This window comes from Limulus polyphemus, unplaced genomic scaffold (genome assembly GCF_000517525.1).
Source record: "Limulus polyphemus unplaced genomic scaffold, Limulus_polyphemus-2.1.2 Scaffold60, whole genome shotgun sequence".
NCBI lineage: Eukaryota > Metazoa > Arthropoda > Merostomata > Xiphosura > Limulidae > Limulus > Limulus polyphemus.
In genome coordinates this window covers 579,404-593,698 of record NW_013665670.1, presented here as the reverse complement: position 1 = coordinate 593,698, position 14,295 = coordinate 579,404, and the positions used below count along the sequence as shown (strand labels likewise).

Genomic DNA, 14,295 nt, shown 5'->3' with positions numbered 1-14,295 from the left:
TATTTAGTTGCTTAGCATGCTTGGACTGAGAATCTGAGGATTCATGGCTCGCGTCCCGTTACCGCTAAAACGCGCTCCACATTTTGTAGCTGTTAATATACTGTAAGAATGGCAATAAATTCCTACTAGTCGGTAATACAAAGAGTTGGCGGTTGGTGCTGTTCACTAGCTACCTTCCCTCTAGTCTTATCATTTCAAAATTAGGGACGGCTAACCGAAGATATCCAATGAGTAGTTTTGCTCGAAAATTATAAAATAAACAATCAAGCTTCTGTTACTTGAATTTTATAATCAGTGTATGTGATAAACCTGTAAGTCTTTTATATCAACTGTTAAGTATGAAATTAAATTTTTCGTGTAAAAGAGAAAATTTATCCAAAATGTTTTTACAACAGTCTAAAAAATATGGTAATGTATATGAAGGACCATCGTTAAAAACCTCGTTAGCGTTGAACCATAATGCGCATAATAAACAATTAAAAACACATACTCAAAATCAGATTTTACAGAAAAAAAAATATTTTCTCTTTTCTTTTAGAAGCTAGCAGGGACGTGTTCACTTTTCTGGTGGTAAAATCAGCGCTAGGAGCCGGAGTTCTTAATCATCCACCGGTGCACAAACAGGAAGTGTTTATGTTGCTGTCTGCCTGTAGCCGGTATGTATCATATAACATTCATTACCCTCACTTTTATTTCTTCTGTTTATAGTTTTCTGTCTCTCTGAACTTACACTTGGTTATCATTCTCTTATTATCCATTGTATCTCGAGTACTACTGAACGAAATAAAGTTATACACATTTATGTACATGTATTTTCTATAGTAACAAAAGTGCTCGCTAAAAATCTCATATTCATGTTTTTGACCAAAATATCATTACATGAAGTGTTTATTTGAAAGATTTTAATATTACAATATTATTTATAATTGCATTAGCTATACATTTGCTTTAATTTGTTAATATTTCAATAAATACTCATATCTTGGAAGATTTGCGATTATATTATTAAACGTTTAGATTATATCTCACGACAAACATATTTATTTTTTGGATGGTGGAACCGGTTTTATGGTAGTTGTAAAGTGGAGACAAAGCAGTGTTTTCGAACTTGACTTTTACAAAGCCCTCTAAGCTCTGGTAACACTTTCTGTTGAACATAGTTTGGAACTTCAAAGTTTTATAAATGCAATCAAAGGGGGGGACAGGTAGTCAGAGAATTTACGTTTAAGCAAAACTTTACGTCCTTGGCTAGAACACTTTTACAGGGTTCACTGAGTACAACATCACTAAAGTTAAGAATTACATTGTTAGGATCAGTACTGTTGTCATTTTTATCTGGAACTGATTTAATTCTGATTAACAACATTAACACCAAAACTGCAATCCATCAGGAACACAAACTGATAAGATCGTAGATTTGATGTTGCAAGAGCAAATTGTGTCAAAATTCCCAACGCATTTAGTAATATGGTTAAAAGATAGGAAGTGAGCAAGTGCCCATGAGACAGTGACGTTAGCAGATTAATATGCAGAGATGAGAAAAACGGCGAGTTGAAAACATGCAAAAATCAAGTTAATAAAACTAATTGGCAGAAACTAGATCAGCATTCCTCGAGAAGTATAAGGAGAATCTTTCCGAAAAGTGATTTTGTAAATAAAGATAGAAATTACAAACCTCATCCAAAATGTTTTATATATGACCAAGTTGAGCATTAGCTAAATCTTGTAGGCAAAATAAGAAAACTGTGGAAAGAAGGGAAAATCTAATGTGTCATAGTGAAGACGGAGAGAAATTTTAAGATAATTATTTAGAAGTGACGATGAATGGGGAAGCCGTAAATGCGGGAATACTGATATTTGGAAAATTCTGGTAAGAAAACGAGTTAGTAACAGATAACCAAGTCACAGGCGACAAACTAGATTTAGGTTTAGCACCACAGCAGGAGAAGCTGGGTATACTGTATCATTAGCTAAAGTCACATTGAAATGTCGAGGTTTTGTGTGACAGACGGTATCCCATATCCAGTTTTGCTTGGTTATGAGGTAGAAGCTGCCGGGTTGCAAAATATACCAGTATCAGTGATAACGGGTAGCCAAATTAGCCAGATAACAAATGATATTAGTAAAATTTCTAAAGAGAGGGTAGGATTTAGTGAAGAAATAAATCATCAAGTAAATAATACAAATAATGACGAACTTTTGATTGCTGTTAGAATATGAATTATGGATCGAGAATAAAATAATTAAATGACAATTAGAAGATGTGAGGTTGTATAAATGCCGCAATGAAGACGTGGTAGAGGAACCAGAAGTTACTGGGACAAAATTATTATTATTGGCAGGATGGAGAGTTGGGGCATAACGAGAATGATGCAGTAAATGGTAGGGATCAAATAGTACTCCTAAAAATATAGATAGACAGTGTTAGAGTTCAGGCATGGTGCAATGTTGACTGGACATTTGGACATAGCTAAAATGAAAGACGGAATCACTAAAAACTATTTCTGACGCGTTTGTTTGGAGACATAGAGACTTATGTAAAGAGTTGCCCATCATATCGGCTAGCTGGTTATATAAGCATGAAAGTAAAATGTCCAATTTGTTTAATTTATCAGAAATTAGTGAACATTTTAGTTCAATTAGCGCCAGTATTATCGGACCACTTCCATTAACAGAGCAAAGAAATAAGTATATTCTGACAGTATTTGATTCTGTTTCTTGTTATTTTGAAACAGTAGCAGTAGATTCTGTGGAAACAGAGAAAATAGCAAGAGAGTTGATGGTGATATTCTCGCTGAATGTTTTTAATGAAGAATTCTTATCATATTTAATTAGCATTTTTCAATCAAAAATAATTAAAGAATTATGGAAGGCAACAGGAGTAAAAATAAAACACGCTAGTACTGGGCCAAGTACCTGGACATATTTTTGTGGCAAGGTGAATAGGTCCCTTCTCTATAATTATATGTGTAAGCAAGGTGATATATTAATGGAACTAGCATATCATGCAAATATGCTTGAGCCATAGTACACTAGAGTCGCATCTGAAACTTGTGTGATAACCTATTTAGATGCTAGTAGTGACGAGAGTGAACGGACAACTACCTTAGCTCCTTAAGGGCAGACAGGATTAACTCTTAAGCAACAGGAGAAAATAAAAATGCATGAGATTGTGAAACATTATGAGGATGTATTTAATGAGAGGCTAAGGCAGACATGGTTAGTCAAACATGCATAAAAGTACGTTATAGACCAACAAGCTTCCATCAAAATGCAGATGCCCTCTTGTGCTTGAGTTATTAAGATTTGTCTGTGACTTCGCTTTGATTAAAACTAGTATATATTGTATATAGATAATGGACTTAAGATTCATTCAGCTAGGGTTAAAACTCATGTTGTATGTGAGTGTATGGTTATACAAATGAATGGAAAAGTAAGAATTTGTGGACATACTGGTTTGAGTCCTGAACAGTAGAGGTGAAAGAGAGGAGACAAAGAGTGTTTCCCAATTAGTTGTTTTTGAAATTATATATATACAATAGGTTCTGAACTCCTTCTTTTGCTATAGTGATACATAAACATATATATATATATATGACTGTAGAGCAATAGAATATCAAAACAAAGGATTTGAACTGTAATGTGATATAAGTAAAGAGAGTAAATCTGTTAGTGTTCCACAAATGACTGTGAGTGGTGAAAATATTTAATGAAGAGTGCGAGGATACACTGGAAGTTTGGAGCCAGGGATAATATTCGGGTTATACAGAAACACAAATGAGATTGAATACAATCAACATTGTTGAACGCATTTAGAAAGGGGGTATGAAGTTTGGTGTAAGGAATGACAATTGGAGTGGAAAGAGGTGAGGAAGTGGCTGGCTTTTGGTCAGTCCTTAAGGCATTACAGTACTATAAGTTATTAAAAAGTATAGGACGAAATGACTGTTTTCCTCATTTAGCTACTGCTGAGATTATGGAACCCCTATGATTATGAGACGTTATTATCCTATTTAAGGGAAACAAGTGTGTTTGGCATTTTTTTAAAGAAAGGGATGCCAGCGTAAAAGATAGAGTTTCTGGTTAATACAGGGGTATCCAAAACATTGGTAGATCTCACGGTATGTTGGGTGCTTCAACTGAAACCAGAATTTGGGTTAGTCGACACAAACTTCATACTTGTGAGGGAATGTTTTAATTTTGACATTTATATACTTGGCCAGTGCTATATTTTCGTCAAAGGGTAAAAGAGACAGAGAAATGTCACATTTTTAGCTGTTGCTGTAAGTGCTGTAAGATAATTTGACTGGATTGAATGAAAATGATTATCAGTAAGTGAAATTATATTACGCAAGTTGAGGAACACGTCCTCTGTCCTGGTACAATTTTTGCAACTGGTTATTTCGCTCTTCTTCTTGTCATTCTGTCACGATTTCCTTCTTGTGTGGAAGCAGTTTCATCAGCTGTCTCTTATGCTCTTCTTCTAGCTATCCTTTACCTATCTTGACTCTGCTCTGTCTAGTAGCAGTTTCATCAAGTGTCTCTTGTGCTCTTATTCTAGCTATCCTTTCCCTATGTTGACTCTGTCTAGCAGCGGTTTCATTAACTGTTTTTTTGTGCTCTTCTTCTAGCTATCCTTTCCCTATGTTGACTCTGTCTAGCAGCGGTTTCATTAACTGTTTTTTTGTGCTCTTCTTCTAGCTATCCTTTCCCTATCTTGACTCTGTCTAGCAGCGGTTTCATTAACTGTCTAATGTGCTCTTCTTCTATCTATCCTTTCATTATATTTAGCTTGTTTTGTAGCAGTTTCTTTTCTGTTTCTTGCGATTTTTTTTCCATCTTTTTTGGTATTTTTATTTTATTTCCGTGATTATTTTGGGCATCTTGACACATTTAGGTAGGGCTATAGTTTGTATGTGCACTTCACAAAGTTGGTTATTTAGGAAACTACAAGTAATACTGCTTATATATACATACAGATATATATCATACCATTTACTTACAATTACTGTCGAGGCGGAAAGCAACATGCAACTTTTTGAGGTAATGGTGAAACACTGTGGAACTAAAGTGTACACGTGTTCACTTTGTCTTCGTGTTTAGTTAATTGATGGTCATTGGCCGCGTTATAGAAAATTTAATAAAGTATTTTTGGCGTGCGGACGTGGCGCCATCTATGAACATAAATAACGTCCACTTACGTCAAAAATAATAAATACTGAATAACAGAAAAAATTGGGGTGTAGGGGTTGTGAACGCCCCTATTAACATGCCCCTTCTTCCAAACTATCATCCCACAAATTTTGGCTGAGATTGACTAAGAGACCTAGAAGTAGTTAAATATCAGTCACACACACACACACATTTTTGTGCTTTATGTATAGAGATAAAATTCACAAACAATAGCTTAGATATTATAGTAAAATGAGCTTGAAGTACTCAGTGTTTTATTTCGTTGTAACAAAATATTTTCAAAAGTGTAATTGAAGTATTAAAAACAAAAGCATACGGTTTTCTAAATATGTTCTTAACATGGTTTCAATACAAGATTTAGTATAAAATTAATGAAAATTTAAGCTTGAAGTGTTGTGGGGAGGTGGAAAGTGACACCTACGTGATGAAACTTGGTAAACCTCACCAAGGATAGAACTAAACTTGTAACTGGAATATTTGGAAATATCGTGAAAGTGTTAGAGGATCCTAGCAGTTATAATTAAGGGTTGTTGTCCCCTAAACTGAGTCACACATGTGTGTAGGATCCAGTTTTACAGTCTCAACCCCCATTCCTTTCCTGCTGGAGCTGTTCATGTAACAACCAGAAAAAAGTGGAGGGTAAGCATGCTTAATATTGTCACAGGAATAGCAACAAAGAGAAGTGGTTGATTAGGTATTAGTGAAGTGGAGGCCCAATGAGGCCTTTGGACTGAGAACATTATGAGTACTATGGATACATGTTTTACAGGAGATTACAGCATGAGAACATGTGAAACACAGGAATGGTCATTTGATTGAGGTAATCCATTTGTTTACTCAGACTCTAAAGATAGTTTTTAGAGAAATCTAATGGTTTTAACCGAGAAGTTATGTCTTTTTTTTTTTCAAACACACATCTAGCTGACCTTTTTACCAGCTGAAATTCATCTGACTTTGCATCTTCAATCTAGAAATTTACTATTTAAAATTCGAATCTTTGGCTCTTTTGTTCTTCAACTAGTCATAAATCCATTTTCTGAATGCCAAAACTTCCAGTAAGGATTATGCTTTGGAAAGAAATTATGAAGATGACGACCAGTATACCCAGGACTTCACCAAAGAGCTGATGTTTGAGGCCAGCACCAAGACCCAGGTGGTGGACTGACGTTTGATGCACTGTGATCGATCGATGAAGATGCCTTGCTTGCCAACATTTGACATAGTTACTGGACCTTGCTGTGTCAATTGTTTGACTGCCCTTATACTACCAACAGAGGAGCCTGCAACCATGACACCACTGGCGGAACTCAGCCTGCAGGCAACCCAAGAGCCAAGGGAATTCCCAACAACTTCCGCTGTACCAATCATGCAAGAGTTAATGCAGCTGTCTCGAAATTGGGAGCCTCTTCTTGAATAAACATAACGATTTCTCACTGATGATTTATATAAATACCAAGCTTTAAGAAAATATATGAGTATAACCAGATGATAAGCAAATATTCGCTATTAAAACCAACTTATATTTTTAGTAGATAATTGCTGCAAAATAAATCAAAACACATATTGGTAGCAGATGGTATAATTCGAAGAAAACTATATTTAGATAACAATGAAACTTGAATTTGTGTTAATTTTCTTTTTCATTTCCACTTATATAGATTTTGGCTTTCTAGCCTCACACAAAATGTTTGTAATAGTCGATCAGTTTGAAATTTCTATTACTGGATCAGCAAGTAATTGAATTAATCTTATGAAAGTACGTTCATTTATCTTTGATGAACAGAACTTGTTGGTCGTTAAGAGTAAATCTACACAATGAGCTATCTGTGCTGTGCCAAACAGGTATTAAAACCTGGTTTTTAGCGTTATAAACCTTCAGGCCTACCATTGAGCCAGTGAGAGCGATTGATAGAAACTGATATATTTTTGACTCGTTAGTAAAGCTATAGGTTTAGTTAATATTTATTCGTTCAGAATGTATATTGTTTTTTATATTTGAGCGATAATTTTAACGAGTACATGCCATTAGTTTTATGCTTTTATCTCACGTATATTTTTTAATTTTCAAACAGATTTTTAAGAAATGCAATTTTAATTTCATTACGTTACATACATATTTGCATGATATTATAAATGCTTATTATTTTAAGTTCTATTGTAATATTCATATAACACCTAAATAAAAGATTTAACAACTCATTTTCATTACAGCCCTGGCTATGTGGTGGACGTCTATTTCATTATCCCAGTATTTAGTTTCGCTTATCAGGTGAGTTATATGTTCCACATAGTAATAAAACGTTATTTTTAACGATAAACCTTGAGAACACTTTTATATTATGCAAAGGTATTGATTGATGAAATGCAACTTATTTCATAGCTTTGTAATTAACTATATTTTTTCTAGTAATTTCTATATGAAAATTAAAAGCTGAAACAGGGGCCACCGAAGAGAAGTGCGAAGTATTCCCAAAAGACTGCTTGAATTTGTTTTCCATTTCAACTTTCAGTTAGTTAGAATATAATGTCATATAAAAAAAATTGAGGGAATATTGATAAGTTAATATGTAGGTGATAAATTGCCTGTGTTAGAATTTGGTTAACTAAAAAGTTATATAATTATTGCCTATTATATTATTTTTTTTTAAATTTATTTATTATACCCACAACTGTCCTTCTAACCCTAATGATACTATACGTAACGTTTTTCTATCTACGTAAGTCGTGTAAAAATAATAGAAATTGATTAAATATATTTTGTTTGTTTGAGAGTAAACCCACGTATGGATATTTGCTGTGTCCACCGCTGGGAACCGAACGCTCTCTTTCAGAGTTTCAAGACAATTAAGTAGAAGTTGTAGGAAGATATGAAACAGTTCTGTGTAGCTGGATCTCGGTCCACGTCGGAAAAATTCATGTAAATTATACAACTTCCTATTAATGGTTGGTTAACTCACAAGATAAAAGCTATAAACAAAGAGACAGGACTAAATGAACACACAATTACATGACAATATTTTACACTGCAAATAACTGGGACAACATAATGATTCTAGATTTATGTTCTAACACAATAGTTGCATAACTTACAAATTCTAAAACAAGGATTATCTGATGTTACTATACCAATCTATCGAAAAAGAGTCAAAAATTACATTTCTTTGACGGTGCTTGTATAACATTAATTATCATTTGTGACTAAGACTCTTAATAAGTGTTTGCAGTTAACTTAAAAGACAGCAGTGCGCGCTTTCATAAGCAAACTTGAAAATATTACCTTTAAATCTTCCAAGTATATATATATATTGATAGACCATAATTTCTGTTTAACATTTCGATCCCTAGTCAGCCATTGCTTCAGTTTTACTCACCTTGGATAATTTCGATTTTTCGTGGTGTTTTTAAAAAGCTGAGTTGAGAACAAAATGACACTCCCATGGGGTGCGTTGTTAGGCATTAGCCCATCATTTAAAAGGCCAGCTGCTTTGCAGGAGTTAAAGAAGAGTTACTTTACTGATGTTAACAGTGGACTTCTGGTTGTATACTGCCATACTGATACCTCATTGTTCGCTTTTCCTAGTGACAACATATCATACTTTGATTTCCAGCCATCTCATTCCTTCTGAATGTCAATGAAGAACTTCCATGATTGTCGTTTTTGCCTTACTAGTGCATAGTAGTAAATATTCTGCCATTAGAATAGTGAAGGATTTGATATAGGTGCTTCCATTATCAGCTTCGTTGTTTATCTTTACCCCAACAAGGCCTGGAAGATACTTCCAGATGATGGTATAATTATGCAGTTGCCTTGTTATCTCCAATCAATCTGGTGACTAATCACTCTGAATTCTGTGCAGTACTGCATGTGAGTCAGTTACAAATATTTTATTGGTGACCGTGTCCCTTTGCAGTTCACAACTTTCAGTGATCTGGAGAAAAGCTTGCTTTATGGCTTCCAGGTCCATCCTTGTGCAGCTTTACCTTCTGCCCAATACCTATATTTTCTATCCAAGCTGATTTCCACAGATTCCATTGGTGCCAGATGTTTATTTAGGAAATATGAATGCTCCACCAACTTTATGAAGAATGTTGTTGCTCCATGAGACAATGAATGCTTAACCAGCTCTCTCGCTGTCTATGGTGCAGGAACGATTTCCGGCCATGTTGACAGATGGCCGGCTGTTCATCATAGTTTTAGATAACTGATGACATGCTTTCTACACTTCATTTTCTGCCCAATTTCTACATTTTCTGTTTAGGATGTTTTCACAAATTCTAATGTTGCCTGATGTTTATTCCACATGGGCGTGTCTGAGATGTGGTGGTAAACAATTATCTCAGTGGTGGCTGTATAGCACCTGTTCATGAATACCTGTTTCCTGAGGTAAACTCTTGCTTGATTGGTGTCTGTGGAGCTGGAATGTCCAGTTTTAAAAGGATAATGGCTCACTGATGATATGCATGGTCTTTATACTGCATGTACCTCTTGAAGAATTTTTATTGTAACCAATGTTGGTGCTCTGGATGCTACTGAGGCATGTAAGGTGTAATAGAGCCTTGATGTAGGTGGCAGAAGTACATCCTGTAATCAGTCTTTAAAAGATATTGTATATCTTTTCAATCTTATCTAGCACTAATAATGACCATCATTGGTGCATATTCCAGAATGTAGCAGATAAGACTTTAGTAAAGAACAATCGAAATACTTAACCCACATTTCTTTTTGTAACTTTCAGTGCATTGATGCCTTTGGTAACTCTGGTTGTCATTGTATTAATATGAGTAGTGAAGTTGAATTGTTTGTCAAAGTTTAGTTCCAGATATTTTAACGTTTCTTCCAAAAGAATTGCAGTGCCCCCAAAGAATGATAATGGTTTGTCTTCATCAACATATGTGTTCTTGAGTGTGCAGATCATGGTTGTAGATTTGACACAGTTGATGACCATTCCTGTGTTGTCCCACTATTTGCTCACCTTGCTTTCAATTTCAGATGTTCTAGAACCTCTGCTGTACAGAATGTTATCAGAAAAGATTAGCACATTATACATGTTTCTACTGTGAAGGCTGGCCAAATCCATGGTGTAGATGTTGGAAAGGACTAATGAGAATGATGATACTTCAATCACACTGGTATTGATGGTAATTCAGTCTGATTGCCAGCTTCCATGCTTCATGGCATATCTATATACAGCTATGACCTGTATTACACATATTAAAAAAAATGTCTATTCTTGTGCATTTTGTCAGCAAGAATAAGGATCTTTAAGATCTAAAGCTACTAAGGTGTTATGACCAGCTTCAAACCCTTTCTATGTATCAGCTGTAAATTCAGCAGTATTGACCCAGATTTCTCTATAACATGAAAACCACCTAATAACGAGGATAGCAATTGCCTAGTCTGCTAAACAAGCCATCTAGCTAAAACTTTTTCTGGCATTTTGCCAATGACATTTTGCAGAATAACGATCCAGCGCTTTTTAAGATGTGGGCGGTTCTTCATTGGTTTGAGTAAGGATTTGATAATGGCACCAGTCAAGACACACGGTGATGTGTCGTGCGGCCTAAACAACCTGCTGCAGGACACAGTGTGTGTTATTAACAGGAATGATAGTTTAGCGATATTCCACCTTCTTTATCTCGGACTGTGTTAATCCAAATTAACACATATTTTCAGTATATGTGCTATACCGGACTCTTACATCATATATCAAATTTCGTGGCAATCTATTAAGAAATACCTGAGATATAATATCTCCAATTTTGATTGAGTTTCTTCCTTTCTTCGCACCAAAAATACGGAAACTTTACTTGATAAAAACATATTTAACATTTGATACACTGATATATCTTTACAACTTACAATTAGGAGTCTTGTTTGGTGTAAATATAAGCCAGATGTGTAAAGTTATTAAACAAAAACCTCTCATATTTGACGAAACTTTTTCCGGAAGGCTACGCATAAAATCACGTGAGCTATCGGTCTAACATTTTCCTACAGTTTCACTTAAGAGTAAAATAGTGGACAGTTTTTAGTTATTAGGATTAAAGACGCTGATTTAGAGCAGCTAAACTATAAGGTGAAAGGACGTGCATATATATAAGTATTGCTTAGGCCAAGCAAATTATATTTCCAGTTTCTAGCTCAAGTTTTCAATTGAATCATACGGGTGGGCGGTTATTATTGATTATTCATTGCCAACTCTTCAGCACAAGTTTACTAAATTTTATGAAATTATCCTAATGAAAGAGAGTTTAGCGTCACGTGATATTAGCTTAAGTAATTAGCATAAATAATGATGCTTGATATGGCTGTAGCAGTTGCATGCGAGTGATGACAAAAAACTGTTAATCTAAATTCCATGGCGTTATTATAAAATAAGCCATTAACACTGTTTTAGAGAGGAAAAACTACTACCATATATTTTAAAGAATCTGGTTAGTTCTTTAAAGTAAAGGTCTATTCCGAATAATAGGGTTGCGATCCTAAAGCTAATGTGGGTTACTATCAATTGTCACTTTCTTGCTTGCTGTGGTTTGTTGGTGTGTATTGACAAAAAGTCATGATATCTAATCAAAAACACCTTAGGTGTGAAAAAAAAAAGGTGCGGCCAAAAAAGGATCGAGTTTACGACTAAAAGGAATGAAATAATAACTGGTGGCCAAACTGGTAGCTACAGTTATAGCATTGATAAGAATTCTACATCAAATATTCATTCATTAGTTAGCTAGGCCACGTATTTTGTTTTGCCCACCATCATGCCCCAAGTTGAACAAAAAAACGCGGCCTGGCTTTTGGCCGCACCTATTTTTTACACCTGAGGCGGTGTTGATTAAATTCATATCTCAGGGATGCTACCTGTTGCTCAGATGTATTGATAATCCAACATATTGGCTTCTGTAAGGTTAAACGTGAATATTCTTACACTATCTGGATCTAGAGCTCCATCTTTAGGTGTATGTTTGGTCCTATGTATCTCATCCAACCTAACGATGGATTCTACATCTGCATCTAGATATAGCTTAAATAATGACTACTGCAGCTTGAACCTCTCTTGCATGTCATTATGGTCATATTAGTTTATGTATCTTTGCAGGAAGCCCGGACTTTGTGACTTCATTTGTAGAGCGCTGGGTATAATCATAAACTTAAAAGAGTGGCATCATCATGTTTTTGATTTTGGTGTAAGCCGTAAGTTTGTGAAATCACCAGAAGAAAGTGTTTGTGAGACTGACTTTTGTGCACAATTTATTCCATTTTATGTTTCATGCTTTGTAAGATGATTGCCTGTAGAGTGCACAAAATCTATTATGTGTAATTATGGGTTCGTATTCAGGGTTATGCTTTATCTGATGATATAATTGTTTCATACCAATATGTCTTCCAATTTCCACATGCAGCTTACATACGAGATGATAATTACTGACATCATTTCCCCTATTTAAGATAGAGATGATACCTAGAAAAAGGAAGGTCTATACAGGAAGCTCTATCATCTTGGTATTCAGCAATTCTTGTTGATTCACATCAGATAAGACTGGTGACTATAATGTGGAGAGCAGAATGTAAACATTTGTCATTAATGGTTTCAACTACATCCCAGTTTCCTAATGCTAGATACATATACGTGTTGTCATACAGGTTAGAGAGAACTTTAAATCTACAACATTATGTGCTGTGTTACCTTAAAAATACATATTGGTGATTAAGATGTATAAGGGGTAACTTCGGGAAAGCCATCTGAATCGTTTTTAGTTTACAATGGTGGTAGTTCCACTGACAGCTGTCATAATGATCAGATTGAATGTTGCTGTCGAGTTAAACTTTGTCTGCAAGTACTGTGAAGTTAAAGCTAGTGAAAATGAACTCTTCAGGGTCTAACAGTTTAGTATCTCTAAAGAGTATGACGTCAACAAATTTAGAGATCTTCTCAAGCTAGTATTTGCTTCCTCTAATCCCCCCGACATTACATATTCTGGTGCACTTTCTTTTGCACGTGTCATTTACCAGCTAGGTGTTTAAGTCTCGTTCTTTTGTTCTTCTTCTGTTCATGGTCCACTGTTGAGTGCACAGGTTCTATTGCTCCTGTGAGCACATATGTGGGTGCTATATTTAATTGTTTCTGGAGAATACATTATCACTTTTTCTTCAGAATTTTTAATCCTGTCCACCCTAACCAAGCAGGCGAATGACGACGGGGCAGTAGCCTATCTTGAAATAGGCACTCAGTGGCCAATAGGGTATAAAGATACCCTTTCATCACTGAGAAGTCTCCATGATGCAAGACCTTACACAGATCATTCATTCTTATAACCGATAACTAGGCGTATCTGTGCTGTTTCCACCTTTTAATAACAGTGTGACAAAGTATACTTTCCTTTTGAAGTTGTGTTGGCCGTAGATCTCATATTCCAGAGGTCCATCCACCCTAATGCTGCACACGAGTAAGCTCCAGGTAGTTTAACACGGGGACTCATTTTACCAACAGATTGATATATGTCTCAGAGTTGATGCCTTGTACATATGGGCGACCGCAGGGAATGGGGGGGGGGATTGTTCCCCTGGAAAATGAGAAACAAAATTATTTCTTTATTCATTTAATATATGTATATATATATTAAGCCTAAAGCAACATAATATATATATATATATATATATCATTCAACAGATATAAATATATATATATATATTATGTTGCTTTAGGCTTTGCTCCCCTCCCTGGAGAAATTTCTGTGAATGTCCATGCTTGTGCATATAACATATACTAAAGCTAAACCTAAGCTAATTCTAACATTAGATCTGTAATTAATTAAATACTATTATGTACTGACAATTCAACTCACAGAAACCCTAACTGTAATTAAAACTAAACACATAATAACTCAGTATTTATATATATAATTGAACAACTGGCAATGCTGTATGTAATAAAATGAAGTAAAAACTGTTCTTGAGATGACTATGATGACCCGAACTCAGTGGCGTGACATGGCTTTTGTTTTAGCAAGGCATGCAACAGCTTTATATATATGCAAAGTTACCGTATTTTTCGGTGTATAAGACGCATTTTTTACGCCAAAATTTGATGTCAAAATCTGCTTGCG

At 35.1% G+C, this 14,295-nt stretch overlaps 1 long non-coding RNA gene across 1 annotated transcript in view; it reads right to left on the bottom strand.

The window, feature by feature from the left end:
* Positions 1 to 13,669: 13,669 nt before the first annotated feature.
* The window catches only part of LOC111087122, a 28,700-nt gene continuing 28,074 nt past the window's right edge, over positions 13,670 to 14,295 (bottom strand). The window contains exon 4 of the long non-coding RNA XR_002611836.1: positions 13,670 to 13,752. This is a non-coding gene — a long non-coding RNA (uncharacterized LOC111087122). The remainder of the gene's footprint in view (positions 13,753 to 14,295) is intronic.